At 33.2% G+C, this 19,250-nt stretch overlaps 1 protein-coding gene across 1 annotated transcript in view; it reads right to left on the bottom strand.

The window, feature by feature from the left end:
* Positions 1 to 19,250, bottom strand: part of Rim (Rab3 interacting molecule) — a 196,056-nt gene that overhangs the window by 109,923 nt on the left and 66,883 nt on the right. The gene's annotated exons all lie outside the window — the stretch shown is intronic.

The raw sequence follows: 19,250 nt of genomic DNA, 5'->3' as shown, positions 1-19,250 counted from the left end.
GGGTCCATATAAGTGCATATCGGGCGAAAGATATATATGGGAGCTATATCTAAATATGAATCGATTTCAACCAACTTTGGCACCCACCCTGAGCATTTTTGCCAAAGACACCATGTGTCTATCTCGTCTCCTTCTGAGTGTTGCAAACATATGCACTAACTTATAATACCCTGTTCCACAGTGTGGCGCAGGGTATAAAAAAACATTCGTTCGCATGTGTTTGTGCTTGACGAACATGTTGGGTATTCTTTGTATTTGTATTGGATTGTCGAATGCCTTAGGTTCGCAATTCTGTGCCTTTTATATTTCTATCATCTCTTTTCGTTGACAGTGTAGTTGTTTTTATTGTAGTTACAAGCATGGTTATGTTGGCAGTGACACACATTTCACAAAAGAATTGAAAGTTAAGGAATTATATTGTTCTGTGTCGCTTTGGTCTGGTTGAATGGTATGACATGACATTTAAGTGCCAACAATTAAGTTGACAAGAGTAACCGAATAAAAAAAATATCTACATAAGATATTATATGCTTTTTATATAAAATGTAAGTGTGCAAAAGATTTCTAATTTGGATATTATGGTTTGAAATTCATTAGATACAAAAAGGTAAGCACAGGTTAGGTTACGTTAGGTTTAGGGGCATCCCGATATTCTATATTCTCTAGACATGATCTTATTTTTATGGTGTACAATATCCTAGTACAGCGATCCGTTGAGACTTTTTCTTATAGGGATTTTTCACGGATTCATTACAATGAACTGGAGAATCTTCGCCTTTCACTTATTTGGGAGGATATTTTTCTGTCGAACAATGTAGACGATAAGGTTTCTCGTTTCCAGGACAATATTACATTTCTATACGATTCATGCGTACCGATTCGAACTAGAACTGTCTCAAATGGACGTCAACCATGGTTTTGTAGCGATGTAGGACAGGCTATAAGGCAGAGAGATTTAGCGTATTCAAGATGGAAACGCTTTAGAACGGATGCGTTGAAGGACGAGTTTAGAGCGGCTAGGAGAAATGCTAATTCCATGATTAAAAGAGCCAAGTTTGCTTATTATAATGATAGATTTCACACAGCATTAGGAACGAAATATACATGGAAGATCATAAGAGAGATTGGAGTCGTGAATTCTACTAAGAGGAGATGCAATCAGGATGCTAATATTCTGAATGACCAATTTACAGGATTTACGGCACCTCAAGTAGATACTGAGTACTACGATTTCAGTAGGAATTTACCGCAGTTGGAAGGACATACTGATTTTGAATTTAGTTGTGTGACGGAGAATGATGTGTTTCGCTCTTTCTGTGAGGTGAAATCAAACTCGATAGGATATGACAAGATTGATCCGAGGTTCATTAAAATTCCTACAATATTACCATATGTGACGTATATTTTTAATTCCATTTTAACATCAAGTTACTTTCCTAGACTTTGGCGACATGCTAAGGTAATCCCAATTCCGAAGGGAAATTTCGAATTTCGGCCCATTTCTTTATTGCCTTTTTTTGTCCAAGGTTTTTGAGAAAATTGTACATATGACAAAATATATGTCTATTAATGATCTTTTAGTCGTCAGCCAATCTGGATTTCGCTCGAGTCATAGTTGTGTGACTGCTTTGGCTGATGTCTTCGAGGATTTGATTTTTTAATTTCTCTCGAAGCGCGAAGCGTCTTTTAGCATCGTATCTTGCTGGAATGGTACAGACGGTTTATACGGAAAATGGAATATCAGACCTATTCCACATGTCACGAGGTGTTCCACAAGGTTCGACGCTAGGGCTACTTATATATACAAATTATACAAAATATTCGATTTTATGAAATTTAGATTTTTTATTTTTGGATGAAGTCGCGGTAACCAGTTATAAATTGAATCGCTGATTTGATTCAAAAGTGTATACTTTTATATGAAAGAAAATTTTGTTGGCCAAAGATAAACTTGGCTTTAATAATTCTGAAAAATTCTCCAAAATTAATGAACTCGTCTTTAAACTTGTTAAATAAGAGATTTTTACAATACTTTATTTTCAAGACTTTTTTACTTGAAACTTTGCCTAATTTCTACTTGAAGTCGAGTCTTAATTGGGAAATTTAGGTTGTCGTTAACACAGCACATGAAGAAAAAAACTGAAAAACGAATACATTAAAATTTGTTTCCTAGAATCAAGTACGCAAAACTCAAATTCCAAAGAGAATTTTGACATAAAGGTATACCAGCTAAAATTTTCCGCTTCTTTAGCTCGGAATTTGAAGAATTTCTCAGAATTATTAGAGATAAATTGACCATAGTAAACCAAATTTTTCTTTAATGTTAAAATTCCCATTTTTAAGTCCGATCAAAGGAAAAACGACTTCATTGAAAAGTTTATCGACTTTTGGGCAAGGAAAAAATCTTTCATAGAATATGAATGCATGTTTTAAGGATATTCATGTTCTTAGACCTCACGACAATAACAAGTATATACGGCCTTAAGTTCGGCCTGGCCGAACCTACACAATCAACCATGGATTGCGTAGGAACTTCTACTAAAGACTGTCAGCCACAATCGAATTACTTGGGTTACCGCCAATACTTTCCGATATATATAAGTAAGTCTACAAATATTTACGAACCGATATGGACTTTTACGCGGTAATTAGAGAGCCAGAATTGAGGTCGCTTTACATGGGGGCTATATACAATTATGAACCGATATGGACCAATTTTTGTGTGATTGGGCACCGATTTATCTGAGGGCTATATATAACTATAGATCGATAAGGACCTAGTTTGGCATTGTTGTTAGCGGCCATATACTAACGCAATGTACCAAATTTCTACTGAATCGAAAGCTGCTCCAATAGGCTCCAAAACCAAATCAGGGGATCGGCTTATATGGGGCCTATATATGATTATGGCCCGATAAGTGCCAATTTTTGCAAGGTTGTTAAAGACCATATACTAACATCACGTATCAAATTTCAACCGGATCGGATGAATTTTGCTTCTCCAAACCTTACCAGCCGATTGAATTATTTTTACCTTCTTTGGGACACTTCTTCCAGCTTCAGTCCATTGTTTGGATTGTTTTTTGTCTCTGGAGTATCCATTTTATTTCGCTTAAAACGATCCAAACAAACTTGAGAAATGTTTTTGATCGACTGTTAACAAATGCGGCACCCATCTTGCAGAAAGCTTTTTCATCTGTAGCTCTTCATGCAAAATTAAATGGACTCGATCATTTGAGATTGCCCATGATATAACAATTTCACGCACTTTTATTCGTCGATCATTTAATACCATATCATGCACTTTGGCTACAATTTCTGTTGTTGTTGCTGTTTTTGGACGTCCACTACGTGGTTCATCTTCAATGCTTGTACGACCACGTTTAAATTCAGCAACCCAATTTTTTACTGTTGCATTTGAAGGAGTACTTTCACCTAACACATTCGCCATATCATTATGAATTTCTTGTCCCGATAAACCTTTTTTATGTAAATATTTAATGACAGCACGCATTTCTAATTTTTCCCATTGTAAAAAAATTACGGATGCGTTTTTTTTTTAACACCTGTTTCTATATGAAGGAGTTGCCAGATCGAAACAAAATTTAACATGTGTTCATAGCAGAGATGTAAGTTTCCAAAACACTTAAAAACACTTTTTCTGTTTATACCGCGCTTTTTGTGATAGGCTAAGAAGTTTCTGAACTGTCCTCGTATCAATGTGCAATTGGTGAATTTAACTTTATTTTCCAAAATTCCAAAGGTTGAATAGTCGACTTCAACTTCAGCAAAAACTTCGTTTTTTTACTTTTGTATCTCTAAGAACCTGAAAATATTCGCATCTGCGGCTCCCAGTAGCGAAAGGTTAGGGTCGACAAACATCATTCTCCATGTGTGGCTGTTTGGCATGGGTTAATGTCCAGTAAGGTCATTAGACCTTTTCAATAATGGGGTAAAATCAACGGCGCTATCTAAAGATGAAGCCACCAATCACAAAGGCAACGAATCCATTGCTTTACTATGGGAAACGTTTTCGGATCGTGTTATCTCTCGTAGAGATGGTCACAATTGACTACCAAGATTTTGTGATTTAATACCGATGAAAATGGAACAGCAACTTTGAGAATTAGTTATATACAAATCTTCATGAAATGAATAAGCTTAGTCGTAATAGTCATTTGGCTGATATAGCTATGAAATAAATATCCCATCATTTATCTCAAAAAAAAAAAATTAAATTTTTCTATGGCGATCAAAATCAAAATCTCTGTTGGAAAGCCTAGACTGCTACTATAGGTTAACCTAACTTAAGATTTCCATTAAGCCAACCTCTATATCTTCTCATTTGGTTATTATTAATAGATAATTGTTTATGGAAAATTTGGAGTTGCAAAATATTTTATATACATTTACATCAACCATTGTCCAAAATCTGATCACATCATATTTGCTTCATTTAATTGTAGTGTTTAATATCGCAATTTAATAAAAGCAATATTTGTGACTTTTTGCTTAACAATTAAAAGTTTAATATTCATGTCTGTTAGAATAGAAGATATAGATTTTAAACGACTGTATGTCTATGTATGTGCCTGGCAAAACTATAATCTCGTTTCGTTTCATAGGCTACTAAATTATGCTCACAAATACGCAAACATATATCGAAAAGTATAACAATAATAAATCTTATCCTGTACAATATCCAAATCAAGGATACTTAAGATAATATCTATCCCTGCAAGCATTTGGAAGTTAATTTGATCGTCTTTTCACTAAAACCAAAGTACTTTGTATCGCTGAAAAATTTTGTGGTAGTTATGTGTAAATGTGTCCTTAACCCTAGACAGCTAATCTACGTCTGAGAGCCATATGCGTCTGAGAGAGAATGTGAATAAGTACAAAAATTAAAAATATTGTCACCTTAATTATAAACTATTACACGTCCCACAGACGTATATTTATCTTATCCGTAACTTTCAACAGGTTACGATTTCTAGGGTTATTGCAATTCTTCTCTTCTTTGGCTCGGAATCATTGCCTTACAAATTAAAGTAAAACAAGTAAGTAAAGTCTAAAGTCGGGCGGGGCCGACTATATTATATCCTTCACCACTATGTAGACCAAAAATTTGTGTTACCATTTCAACTCCTTCAAATTTGCTGGGAGTTATTATGAAGGCTATTATTAGAAATATTTATATAATTTATATACAATATGGAGACAATTTTTTTTACTTCTATAAAATCTCTAGAATTAAAATTTAAATCGGCTAATACCCTGGGATGAAACACAATGTTAGTTACAAAATATGGGAAATATAAAGCTTAGATTTATCGAGCGAGAAATACGTATTCGAGATAAAGGAAAATTTAAGTAATACTTAAAATTTTTGCTATTGGGTTGTGATATATTATTTGGCTTAATTTATTTAAAACTCGACCGTTTTGTGGAAAGTGTGAAATATGACTACGAAATCTGAACCAATTAGATCAAAAGGCATATTAAATATATTCTCTGTGGAAACTATCGAGTCAAGTGAAGGAAACTCCCATTGAAAATGGGTCTAAAATATGAAACATTCTACTCAACTCTGGCATATATATACAACATTTGAAGCAAATCAGGCTTCAACTCTGGCTTTTGTGCAAATCGGACGAAAGATATATATGGGAGCTATATCTAAATCTAAACCGATTTCAACCAAATTTGACACAGTTAACCATATTATAAAACGTACACTTTGTGCAAATTTTAAATCAAATCAGGGCAAAATTCTTGTTTTTGAAGCCATATAAGTGCAAATCGGACGAAAGAAATATATGGGAGCTATATCTAAATCTGAACCGATTTAGCTGATGTTTTGTAGGTTTTACGTGACCGACAAAACATTCAGATGTACGAAATTTGAAGAAGATCGGTTCATAAAAACGTGAATTATGATCAAATCGGTGATAAATATATATGACAGCTACATCTAAATATGAACCGATTTTTCCAAAATCAATAGCGATTGTCTTTGACCCGAAGAAAGACTTCATGTCAAAATTGAGGACGATCGGACTTAAATTGTGAGCTGTACTTTGTGCACAAAATTACATATACAGACAGACGGACAGACAGACAGACAGACTGACTGACAGACAGACAGACGGACATCGCTAAATCGACTCAGAATTAAGCTGATCGGTATACTAAAAGATGGGTCTATGACTATTATTTCTTGGCATTACATACAAATGCACAAACTTATTATACCCTGTACCACAGTAGTGGTGAAGGGTATAAATAGGTACATACCGCAGTAAGTTCGGCCGGGCCGGGAAATCTTAAATACCCACCACCATGAATCTAATATAATAGTTTCCTTTGAAAACTTTTCGTCGTAACGGTTAACATACTTAACAATATATAGAATTTTTGGGTTGGGTTTGATGACAGCTATTCTCCCAAGCAGATCAGTTCAACCAGTACGCTTCTCGAAGATAAATTTAAAGAGTCTACCTATAAGGACTAGATCAGATTTTGGAATTATAAGAACCATTTTTCTTTGAATTTTAGAGGAATCATAAACATCTCGTGTAAGTGTGCAAGAAAATGATGAAACAACGCCTAAACTCTGTAGATTTATCGGTACATCGGTCTATATGGGGGCTGCACACCTATTTATGGTCCTAAAAAATCCTTCAAATTTCCAATTTCTGGCAAATTTGATAAAAACTATGGTTTCTAGAAGGGAGCCATTGTGCAATGATTAGCATGCATGCCTGGCATACATAGGGTCTTGGGTTTAACCTTTATAGCCGTCTGGTCTCGGCTTTAAAAGGTAGGTCCCTTGTCATTGGGCAGTACTCAGTGATAAGAGAGAAATTCACCACTGTGGTATCTCAATGGACGGAATAGTCTAAGTGGGTCTGAAATATCCAGATGCCACTATATCTAACTTAACATAGATATAGTGGCTGCGGAATAGTCTAAGTGAGCCTGAAATATCCTGCTGCCACTATATCTAACCTAACCTGTGCGTTCTATAAGTCCAAGAAGTAAAATCGAGAGATTGGTGTACTTTGGAGCTATACGAAAACATAGACCAATGCACACCTATTTGTGGTCCTTAAACACTTCTAGATTTCCAATTTCAAGCAAATCGGATAATAGCTAAGGTTACCAGAAGCCCAAGAAGTAATATCGGGATATATGGCGGCTATATCAAAATATGGACTGATAACCACCATCTTCGGCACACTTATTTGCCGTCATAAAAAAAACTCTAAATTTCTAATTTCACACAAATTGGTTAAAAACTACGAATCCCAGAAGCCCAAAAAGTAAAATCGAAAGATCGGTCTATATGGAGGCTAAACATGGACCGGTGCACACCATTTTCGGCATACTTTTTTATACCCTCCACCATAGGATGGGGGGTATATTAACTTTGTCATTCCGTTTGTAACACATCGAAATATTGCTCTAAGACCCCATAAAGTATATATATTCTGGGTAGTGGTGAAATTCTGAGTCGATCTGAGCATGTCCGTCTGTCCGTCCGTCCGTCTGTTGAAATCACGCTAACTTCCGAACGACATAAGCTATCGACTTGAAACCTGGCACAAGTAGTTGTTATTGATGTAGGTCGGATGGTATTGCAAATGGGCCATATCGGTCCACTTTTACGTATAGCCCCCATATAAACGGACCCCCAAATTAGGCTTGCGAGGCCTCTAAGAGAAGCAAATTTCATCCGATCCGGCTGAAATTTGGTACATGGTGTTAGTATATGGTCTCTAACAACCATGCAAAAATTGGTCCACATCGGTCCATAATTATATATAGCCCCCATATAAACCGATCCCCCGATTTGGCTTGCAGAGCATCTAAGAGAAACAATTTTCATCCGATCCGGCTGAAATTTGGTACATGGTGTTAGTATATGGTCTCTAACAACCATGTAAAAAGATCGGTCCATAATTATATATAGCCCCCATATAAACCGATCACCAGATTTGACCTCCGGAGCCTCTTAGAAGACCAAAATTCATCTGATTCAGTTGAAACTTGGTACGTGATGTTAATATATGGCCTCAAACACCCATGCAAAAATTGGTCGATATCCGTCCATAATTATATATAGGCCCCATATAAACCGATCCCCAGATTTGACCTCCGGAGCACCTTGGAAGAGCAAAATTCTTCCCATTCGGTTGAAATTTGCTACGTGATGTTAGTATAGGGTATCCAACAACCATGCAGAAATTGGTTCCTATCAGTCCATAATATTATATAAAGCTCCCATATAAACCGATCCCCAGATTTGACCTCCGGTGCCTTTTGGAGAAGCAAAATTCATCCGATCTGGTTGAAATTTGGTACGTGGTGGTAGCATATGATATTTAACAACCATGTGAGTTGAAATTTGTGGATGACAGTCTTTCGTAGAAGTTTCTACGCAATCCATGGTGGAGGGTACATAAGATTCGGCCTGGCCGAACTTACGGCCGTATATACTTGTTATGATCATAAAATACCTATATATTTCAAATTTCAAGCGAATTGGATAAAAACTACGATTTCTATAAGCCAAAGACTCCAAATTGGGAGGGACTATATCAAAAACTGGACCGATATAGCCCATCTTCGGACTTGACCTGCGTGCAGACATAAGACGAGTTTGTGCAAATGGTCCTTAAACACTTCTAGATTTCTAATTTCAAACAAATTGGTTAAAAACTACGAATCCCAGAAGCCCAAAAAGTAAAATCGAAAGATCGGTCTATATGGAGGCTAAACCAAAACATGGACCGGTGCACACCATTTATTGCATACCTACATATCCAATTTCAGGTAAATCCGATAAAAACCACGGTTTCCAGAAGCCCAAGAAATAAAATCGGGAGGTCTGTTTATATGGGGACTATATCAAAACCTGGGCCGATACAGACCATCTGCGAACTTGACCTGCCTAAAAACAAAAAATTGTCTGTGTCAAATTTCAGGACGAAAGCTCCATTATTGAATGCTGTAGCGTGATTACAATAGACAAACGGACTTGGTTATATCGTCTTAAAATTTCCCCATGATCAAGAATAACTGATAAGCCCCCGGTCTGACACATAGATGGCGTCGCTAGTATTAAATCCATATTATTTTTATATAGTACCAACCTTCAAATGATTCGTGTCAAGATTTGACGTCTGTAAGTCAATTAGTTTATGAGATAGAGCGTCTTTTGTGAAGCAACTTTTGTTATTGTAAAAAAATGGAAAAAAAGGAATTTCGTGTTTTGATAAAATACTGTTTTCTGAAGGGGGAAAAATACGGTGGAAGCAAACACTTGGCTTGATAATGAGTTTCCGGACTCTGCCCCAGGGAAATCAACAATAAATGATTGGTATCCAAAATTCAAGCGTGGTGAAATGAGCACGTAAGACGGTGAACGCAGTGGACGCCCGAAAGAGGTGGTTACCAACGAAAACATCAAAAAAATCCACAAAATTATTTTGAATGACCGTAAAATGAAGTTGATCGAGATAGCAGAGGCCTTAAAGTTATCAAAGGAACGTTTTGGTCATATCATTCATCACTATTTGGATATGCGGAAGCTCTGTGCAAAATGGGTGCCGCGCGAGCTCACATTTGACCAAAAACAACAACGTGTTGATGATTCTGAGCGGTGTTTGCAGCTGTTAACTCGTAATACACCCGAGTTTTTCCGTCGATATGTGACAATGGATGAAACATGGCTCCAGTCCAATCGACAGTCGACTGAGTGGACAGCGACCGGTGAACCGTCTCCGAAGCTTGGAAAGACTCAAAAGTTCGCTGGCAAAGTAATGGCCTCTGATTTTTTTGGGAAGCGCAAGGAATAATTTTTATCGATTATCTTGAGAAGGGAAAAACCATCAACAGTGACTATTATATGGCGTTATTGGAGCGTTCGAAGGTCGAAATCGCGGCAAAACGGCCCCATATGAAGAAGAAAAAAGTGTTGTTCCACCAAGACAACGCACCGTGCCACAAGTCATTGAGAACGATGGCAAAAATTCATGAATTGGGCTTCGAATTGCTTCCCCACCCACCGTATTCTCCAGATCTGGCCCCAGCGACTTTTTCTTGTTCTCAGACCTCAAAAGGATATTCGCAGGGAAAAAATTTGGCTGCAATGAAGAGGTGATCGCCGAAACTGAGGCCTATTTTGAGGCAAACCCGAAGGAATACTACCAAAATGGTATCAAAAAATTGGAAGGTCGTTATAATCGTTGTATCGCTCTTGAAGGGAACTATGTTGAATAATAAAAACGAATTTTGACAAAAAAATGTGATTTTCTTTGTTAGACCGGGGACTTATCAGCCAACCTGTTATCTATACTTTATATAGTCGGAAATCGATATTCCGATGTTTTTACAAACAGAGTGACAAACTTATTATACCCCCATCACAATTCTATAGTGGTGTGTATAACAAATCCTTTGGAACTGAGTAAGCCTTTTTTCAGTGTATATTACATCACGTTTACAACTATTTGAAGGTCGAAAATATTTGTTTCCTAACGGGGACACTAACTCGGTAAGAAAATGATATCACCTATGAAGATTTTATCTCCCATGGCGAAACTACATAAGATACACTTTCGATTGAAAATGTTTGCTGGATAATAAATCGTTTAAACACAAAATTAACACACAGACACACACACATTCATACATTCATAAGGGTCTTGCCAAAATACACGGCGAGGACAAGGCATGAACAGAGTGTTATACACCATCATCACACTCGATTATAGATTTGCATACACACTCACATACCATACACGCATATATTACTCGCACACAAATAGTCTCAGGCATTTAAATATAAACAAACAACAAACAAATAATGAAACGTATCTATACAGCAGCATCGAAGACAAAGTAGACAATATTAACGAAGAAGACGGGTGTAAACACATTCACCGTTACACTTTACTAAATGAATATTTTGAGCTTGATTGGGGTAACAAACACATAATCGCACACATACATACATACACACACACACCCGCACATATCCTCTCACCCACATAGAGAACATATATGGCACAGCACAGCATATCACAGCGAGAGGCAGGCGGCATTCGTATAAGTTTTAGCAGCGATTGGCAAGGTTCGTTCGTCACTGTCATTTTGTCAGCATAACGTAAGTAAGTGTGTGAGTGAGCAAATACGAATTATAGGTGGTATATATATATTCATAAGTATGTACATAATATCTAGATGTGATGTGTGTACTACAGTGTGTCTCTGTGAGTGTCTGTCTGTATGGGAACGCACATTTGTATATTCGTAGTATGTTGTGTAGATGTGTATGTTGATATTTGCATTTTCTTGCTCCATTACTCAATAACAATTGACTTTTTATTTGCTATTTAGCATTTGTTTTCTATGCACTTGTTTCACTAATCGCTCCCTTTCGTTTCAATTGTATTGTTTGGATTTGTTTTTCTCTCTTTGGGATATCATTTTGCCATGGGGTTTATTTACAAATCGTTTATAAGCTCATATGAAAACAAAGAGCAAAATCGTAAACCGTGATATTGTGAAAAATTACAAAACGAATAAATGCAAAACACATTCTATTGAATTTACACAAATTCGGCAATAAAGAGGCCAAGTACAGTGGTACATGAATAGAAAAAGTATAAAAAAGAAACATATTCTATTTTATTTACATTACTGGGCTCAGGAAAGGCATACAAAATGTCGTAGTCTTAGTGTGTAAATATAACCATAGCGATAGGCGGTAGGCGAACACTTATTTACGTGTATTTCTTATGGGAAGCCCAAAATCCGCGACGGAATACCGTGACGGCTAGCGGCGTGTCGCTAAATTAAAACTTATTCTAACTCCTTGGCGAAAACTGGTATAGTGTTGCCATCGCTTATCAATTTTTTTTAAACTCACCACTAGGAATTGCTGTTGCCTGTACACGTGTAGATTATTTTTTCTTGAAATAACTCAACAAATAACAAGCCATTGTATGTTTTTATTCAACTTTATTGTTTAATATTGTCAAAGCGTGCTGTATTGACAACAAAAACGCTAGGAAACGTGAAAAAGGGAATTATTCGCCGTCAAGCTTATTGTATTTGCCGTTGCGACAAAAATGTTTCGCCTACCGCCTATCGCTATGGTTATATTTACACACTTAGTCGTTTTTCTTTTTGGTAACCTTAAAATTCAAATAATCGACTATTGATATTTTTAAAAATCAACTAAAATCGATTACTAGACTTTTCATGTTGGCCAAAATTGACAAATCTACTTTTTAACGAAAAATACAAATTCTGCAAATTTAAAAACTACGACTTTCTGACTCTGATTACAAGCCCTAGTTCACAAATAATATTTTTAGTTTTAATAAGTGATCAAAAATAGAAATATAATAAAAAATAAAAGAAAAAAAACAAAACAAGTAAGGAAAGTCTAAAGTCGTGTGCGGAGCGACTATATTATACCCTGTACCATTCTGTTGAACAACATTTTTCATACCATCTGAAGTCTTTGAAATTTGTTGGGAGCTAGATATAATAGTTTTATATTCACATATATTAATAATATCCAGTTGCCACAGTTGAAATTCTAGATTCTGGAATTCTACCAAAAATGTAGATTGGTAGAATTTTTGAAGAATTCTTGGTAGATTTTGTAGAATATTCCTCTCCAACTAAATTTTCTTTAGAAATAAAATTTTGTCAAAACTTTTAGAAATAAAATTTTGACAAAATTTTCTTTGACTTTCTTTAGAAAAAAGAAAATTTTTGACAAAATTTTCTATGGAAATAAAGTTTGGACAAAAATCTCTCTGACAAAATAAAATTTTAACACAATTCTCTATAAAAATAAAATTTTGACAAAAATCTCTATAAAAATAAAATTTTGACAAAATTCTCTAAAAAATAAAGTTTTGACAAAATCCTCTATACCAAAAAATTTGACAAAATTTTCTTTCGAATAAAAATTTGGCAAAATTTTCTTTAAAAATAAAATTTTGACAAAATTCTCTATAAAAATAAAATTTTGACAAAATTCTCTATACAAAAAAATTTTTACAAAATTTCCTTTAGAAATAAAATTTTGACAAAATTTTCTTTAAAAATAAAATTTTGACAAAACTTTCTTTAGAAATAAAATTTTGACAAAATTTTCTTTAGAAATAAATTTTTGATAAAATTTTCTATTGAAAAAAAATTTTGACAGAAATTTCTATAGAAATAAAATTTTGACAAAAATTTCTATAGAAATAAAATTTTGACAAAAATTTCTATAGTAATAAAATTTTGACAACAGTTTTCATAGAAATACAATTTTGAAAAAAATTTTTATAGAAATAAAATTTTGACAAAATTTTCTATAGAAATAGAAAATACTGAAGTAAAACTTGGATAAAATTTTCTGTAGAAAAAAAAAATTTGAAAAAATTTTCTATAGAAATAAAATTTTGACAAAATTTTTATAGAAATATTTTTTTTTTTAAGATTGATCCGATTTTTAGAAATCCCCACAAAAATCCCCAAATTCTCTATAAAAATAAAATTTTGACAAAAATCCCTATAAAAATAAAATTTTGACAAAATTCTCTAAAAATAAAATTTTGACAAAATTCTCTTTAAAAATAAAATTTTGGCAAAATTCTCTAAAAAATAAAATTTTGACAAAATTCTCTATACAAAAAAATTTTGACAAAATTTTCTATAGAAATAAAATTTGGATAAAATTTTCTATAGAACTAAAATTTTGACAAAATCTTCTATAAAAATACTTTTCCTCTGTTGTTTAAGCTACTCTTGTAGTTTAGTCAACGCATGGTTCTAAGCTGAAATCAAACCAGTAATAAATAAAATTTTGACAACATTTTATATGAGAATAAAATTTTGATCACATTTTCTACAGAAAATAAATTTTGCAAATTAAGATTTTTTTTAGTGTTTTTTTTTTAAATTTGCTCCAAATTTTGGTAGATCGTTTATGGCTCGAGTGGCAACCGTGGTTCATAGACGTGCATCGGTAAATTGGCGAATGACCTGGGATATCTTAATCTTAACAGATTTCGACCAACTTTTTCACGTATTCTTAAAAAGTTAATCCCAAAATTTCCGATTTAAGGAGTGAAACTTTCATCTCAATGCTCAATGCAAGCTCAAAAGAAACCCAGACAACAGCACTCAAATCGATAATTTGACGTTGGAAAAGGAAAAGTGAGATGTTTGTACAAAAATTTATTAAGACGAAGTTGAAGGTTGGGGAAGGCTCAAGTTTAACTCACTTTTAGTTTAGTGAATTATCCGAATTTACATTGATAATTGGTTGATAGTTTCACTGCAAGTAGAGGATGCTAATGAGGAATGTGGTAATTCTGAAACGGTTGGACGCATCTTGCACTCTAAATGGCTTTGTCCAAATAAATTTGACAAAGAAATTTTTCATATGTTGTTTAAGCTACTCTTGTAGTTTAGTCATGGTTTTGCGCTAAAATCAAAACAACTATAATGATTGCAGAGTAAGCCAACAATAACAAAAACAAACAAATTTTTCATATTTGTTAATTATGCAAAATTTTAGGTAAATCGGGAAGAAACTCCGGGGCTCATATGAGTTTAAATATATCAGAGCTATATCTAAATCTGAACCTACACCGAAAAAAAGTGAACTGTTTTGTAGGAAGAATGAACTACCACGCACGAAAATTGAACTAAATTTTACTTCACATTTTGAGATTTCCACAAAGCGTTCTTAAAACCAGAAAATTTTAATGTTCATGAAATTACATCATCTCATAAAGAAAAAATTAACTAAAAGTAAAGAAGAAAATAATTGGCGCCAAATCATGACCATTTTAACCATACAGTAGTTCATTCTTACTGCTTTTGGGAATCGTACGAAAATTTTCATTTGTTTTAGTTCATATGGAACTTATGTGTACGGTTATTGAAGTATTATTTCATTAAGCTGTGGAAAATTTCGATAAAAATAAAAAAATTTAACTACAAGCAAATAGTTTTTATACCATGCGCCACACTGTGGAACAGGGTACTATAAGTTAGTGCATATGTTTGCAGCAGCCAGAAAGAGACGAGATAGACACATGGTGTCTTTGGCAAAAATGCTCAGGGTGGGCTCATGAATCGATATAGCCGTCTGTCCGTGAACACATTTTTGTAATCAAAGTATAGGTCGCAGTTTTAGTCCAATCGACTTCAAATTTGCCACAAGTATGTATTTTGGCTCAGAATAGAACCCTATTGATTTTGGAAGAAATCGATTCAGATTTAGGTATAGCTCACATGTATAGGTTAGGTTAGGTTAGGTGGCAGCCTGATGTATCAGGCTCACTTAGACTATTCAGTCCATTGTGATACCACATTGGTGAACTTCTCTCTTATCACTGAGTGCTGCCCGATTCCATGTTAAGCTCAATGACAAGGGACCTCCTTTTTATAGCCGAGTCCGAACGGCGTTCCACATTGCAGTGAAACCACTTAGAGAAGCTTTGAAACCCTCAGAAATGTCAACAGCATTACTGAGGTGGGATAATATATATATTTCGCCCGATACGGACTTATATGCTCCCAGAAGCCAGAGTTTTACCCTAATTTGCTAAAAATTTTGCCCACACTCAACAAAAAGTGAACTCTCTATTTCACTAAAGCCATATTAACTTTATATTAGTTCATAGAATCATTATGTTTGGAAAAATTTTATTTTAGTCACATAATTTTTTGCGTATGTTAGTTAAATGAACTAAAAAACGGGGAAAAGTTATGCACAAATAAAGCATAAAGATTTCCTAATTTCGTATTTCTTACAAAATAGTTTATTATTTCTTTAAATTTGTAAATTTTACCAAAAATGTGTCCATCGTGAACTTCGTATGTCACTAAAGACATTCTTGCAATTTTGAACTCCAAGATTTCTCTTAAAACAAAAAAAAATTTCTTTAACTACTGAAAAAATTTAGTTATGTCTAATAAATTTTCTTGAATTTGTCGAAAAATATTTACTTATTTTTGCCATATCGGAGTGATGCCAGCGCTTGTAATACCGTTTAGTTAAAATTTTCTAAAAAAATTCCAAATTTTCTAAAATTAATCGAAAGTTATCTTTCCTGGTGGGTTCACTGTTTTTTCAGTGCAAGAGAAACAATTAGTACTATAGTCATGTGTGCCTAATTTTATTGAAATCGGTTCAGATTTAGATATAGCTCTCATATATATCTTTCGCCCGATATGGACTAATACGGTCCCAGAAGACAAAGTTTTACCCCAATTTGGTTGAAATTTTGCACTAGGAGTACAATTAGTTGTGTAGTCAAGTGTGCCAAATTTTATTGAAATCGGTTCAGATTTAGATATAGCTCCCATATATATCGTTCGCCCGATTTATACTCATATGACCACAGAGGCCAATTTTTTTTTAATAATATCCAGATCAGGATAACATAAAAAAAATTGGAAAATTATTTTTCGAAGTTTTGCAGATTTTATGCAAATTTAAATTCAAGTAAACTTATAAAAATTAAATGCTATTTAGTTGAAATTTTTGACAGTTAATATACCATCCTATCTCATATGAGATCATTATTTTGTATTTCAAAAGAAGGAAAATTTATATTGGTTCTTCTCTATCAAATGGCAAGTCACTTCATATTTTATTGTTAAAATACCTTTGTTTTAATTTGAATAAATTCACAGTCCAAAAATTAAAAAAGAAAACTCATGTTTGATAATCAATTTATTTGCAAGAAACGAAACGAACATAAACAACTGGGAAACCCCAAATTGATTTGAATTCGAGTGACTACTTTTCTATCGAATGATCCACATGAACAGAGCATTAGTTTCTTGTGATTCTAAGCACTGTGCTTGTTGGTTAGTAGAATATGTGTCGATGCCATTGCTTTGGTTTATGAATTTGCAAAACTTTTTATGTCCACAGACCCGAAAATTGTTCCATTTTTTATTTTTGCTTGAAATTCTTTTTGTAATTCTTGCCGATCAGAAAAGAATCTTGAAATTTCGATTTATTAGATTTTATATTGTTATGAAAATAAATCGTTTTGTGAATTCGTAAACCAGATTTTTGTTAAATATATTTAGTATGACAAAAAAATATACATAAGTGCGTATTTAGATTTTAATTCTCCTATATGCACATTTCGTATACATACACATCTACACACATATATACATAAAAGTACACATTTATATAAGTTTTTATTGTGATGCTATCTATGATTGACATGAATATGCACCTAACTAAATTTGAAGAATAAATTATGTGAAATTGGCATTATTTTGATTGATATTGTGTTGTTCATTTGTTTGGTGGTGTTATTGGTTGTTTGCTTACAGTTTTAGTTTTTGATTTTGATTTATGTTTTTTTTTTCTCATTTTTTTTATTGACAACATTTGTAAGACATACCTTTAGTTTAACAGTGTTTTCCCATTATCCAACGATGTTTGATTTTTTTGTTAAAATATTAAAATTTTTTGAAAATTGCTGTTCCGTTGATTTTTTTAGGGTAGCTGCTTTGTTGTGATTATTTATGGCATTATTGGTTTTCTGTTTTATTTTTGTTTTGTAATTTTTGGTAAAAAAAACTAACACATTTCACTAGTTATAAAAACTTTTGCACTTTTTTAATATAACTGCTGTGCATAAATTTGAAATCTTTTGTTTTCTATTACAAGTTAATTTGATTTTACATTTTTCTGATTCTAGAAATTTTTAAAAATAGTTAAAGAAAATATTTGAAAGCTTTGAAATGTGCTCATAAATCGATAACGGCCACAGTGGGGGTCCTTTTTTTAGTTTTTAAAAATTTCACCAAGGTGTCCAAGCTCATTTCGATTGTGTTTTTGTCGTGAGTGAATTATTGTTTTTAAATGGTAATGATTGAACAGAGTATCTTGATGGATGATTAAAAATAGTGATTAAATCTTATCCCAATCTTGAGATAAGGGAATCTAAACTTTTTGAACTCAAATTTTCTTTATATGAGAAAGATTCCTTCACATAAATAATATTTTATCCTTTTTTCAGGGGCAAGGTAAGCATAAAATTTTATTTAATTTAAATTTCCCATAAAATAGTTCAGAATTTCCTAGAAATTGCAAACCATAAAATTTTGCAAATTTTACCACAAAATTTCTTAATTCAATAAATTATAGTCGAAATATTTTTTTTCACTTAATTAAGAAAATTATGTCGACTTAATTTAATTTGTGGAAAAATTTTTCATCTAGTTGGGTAAGAAATTTCTAAAATTAAACTAAATTTTATTTCCTGATTTTTTTCTTTTTTAGTGTGTAGATTTCATACACTCAATGTGCTAAAACTAAAACTTAGAAATTTGGAGGGATAAGCCATATAATTCCATATGTAATATAATTCCACAGTCGGTGTTTCAGGGAACATGTGAAATTATCGGTGATCAGATAACACCAGATTTTCCACATTGTCAAAATTTTATTTCTATAGAAAATTTGTCAAAATTTTATTTCTATAGAAAATTTTGTAAAAATTTTATTTCTATAGAAATTTTTTTTTCAAAATTTTATTTCTATAGAAGATTTTGTTAGCATTTTATTTCTATAGAAAATTTTTGTCAAAATTTTATTTCTTTGGAAAATTTTGTCAAAATTTTATTTCAATAGAACATTTTGTTAGTATTATATTTTTATAGAAGGTTTTCTCAACATTTTATTTCTATAGTAAATTTTGTCAAAATTGAATTGGTACAGAAAATGTTGTCAAAATTTTATTCCAATAGAAAATTTTATTAGTACTTTATTCCTACCAGGGCTGTGGAGTCGAGCCAATTTTGCTCGACTCCGACACCGACTCCAGCATTTTTCACCAGCTCGACTCCGACTCCGGAGTCTACTCCGGGTAATATAACTAAATCTCATTTTAATACCACTAATTTGTGGTTCTATTGTGGGGGTTCCGTAAGTGGATCGATATAAAGTATCGTATTTATTTGTTATGTGTGCAAAAAAGGTCTTAATTTTACAATAGATGCCAATTGAACTCTATATTTCAAATTTAGGCCAATGTTTAATAAAGAAAATAATAATATGAAAATCCATCATAATATGAGAAGATACCAACACTATATGTATTTGTGGACCAAAATTATTGATACTATCTCAAATCCTTTAAATTTGTTGCGAGCTATATAAAGGTTTATATTCCCATATGCATGAATTTGAA

Source organism: Haematobia irritans, chromosome 1 (genome assembly GCF_050003625.1).
Source record: "Haematobia irritans isolate KBUSLIRL chromosome 1, ASM5000362v1, whole genome shotgun sequence".
In the NCBI taxonomy this organism is placed as follows: Eukaryota; Metazoa; Arthropoda; class Insecta; order Diptera; family Muscidae; genus Haematobia; species Haematobia irritans.
The sequence above is the reverse complement of the archived record's forward strand: the minus strand, read 5'-3'. Positions and strand labels throughout refer to the sequence as shown.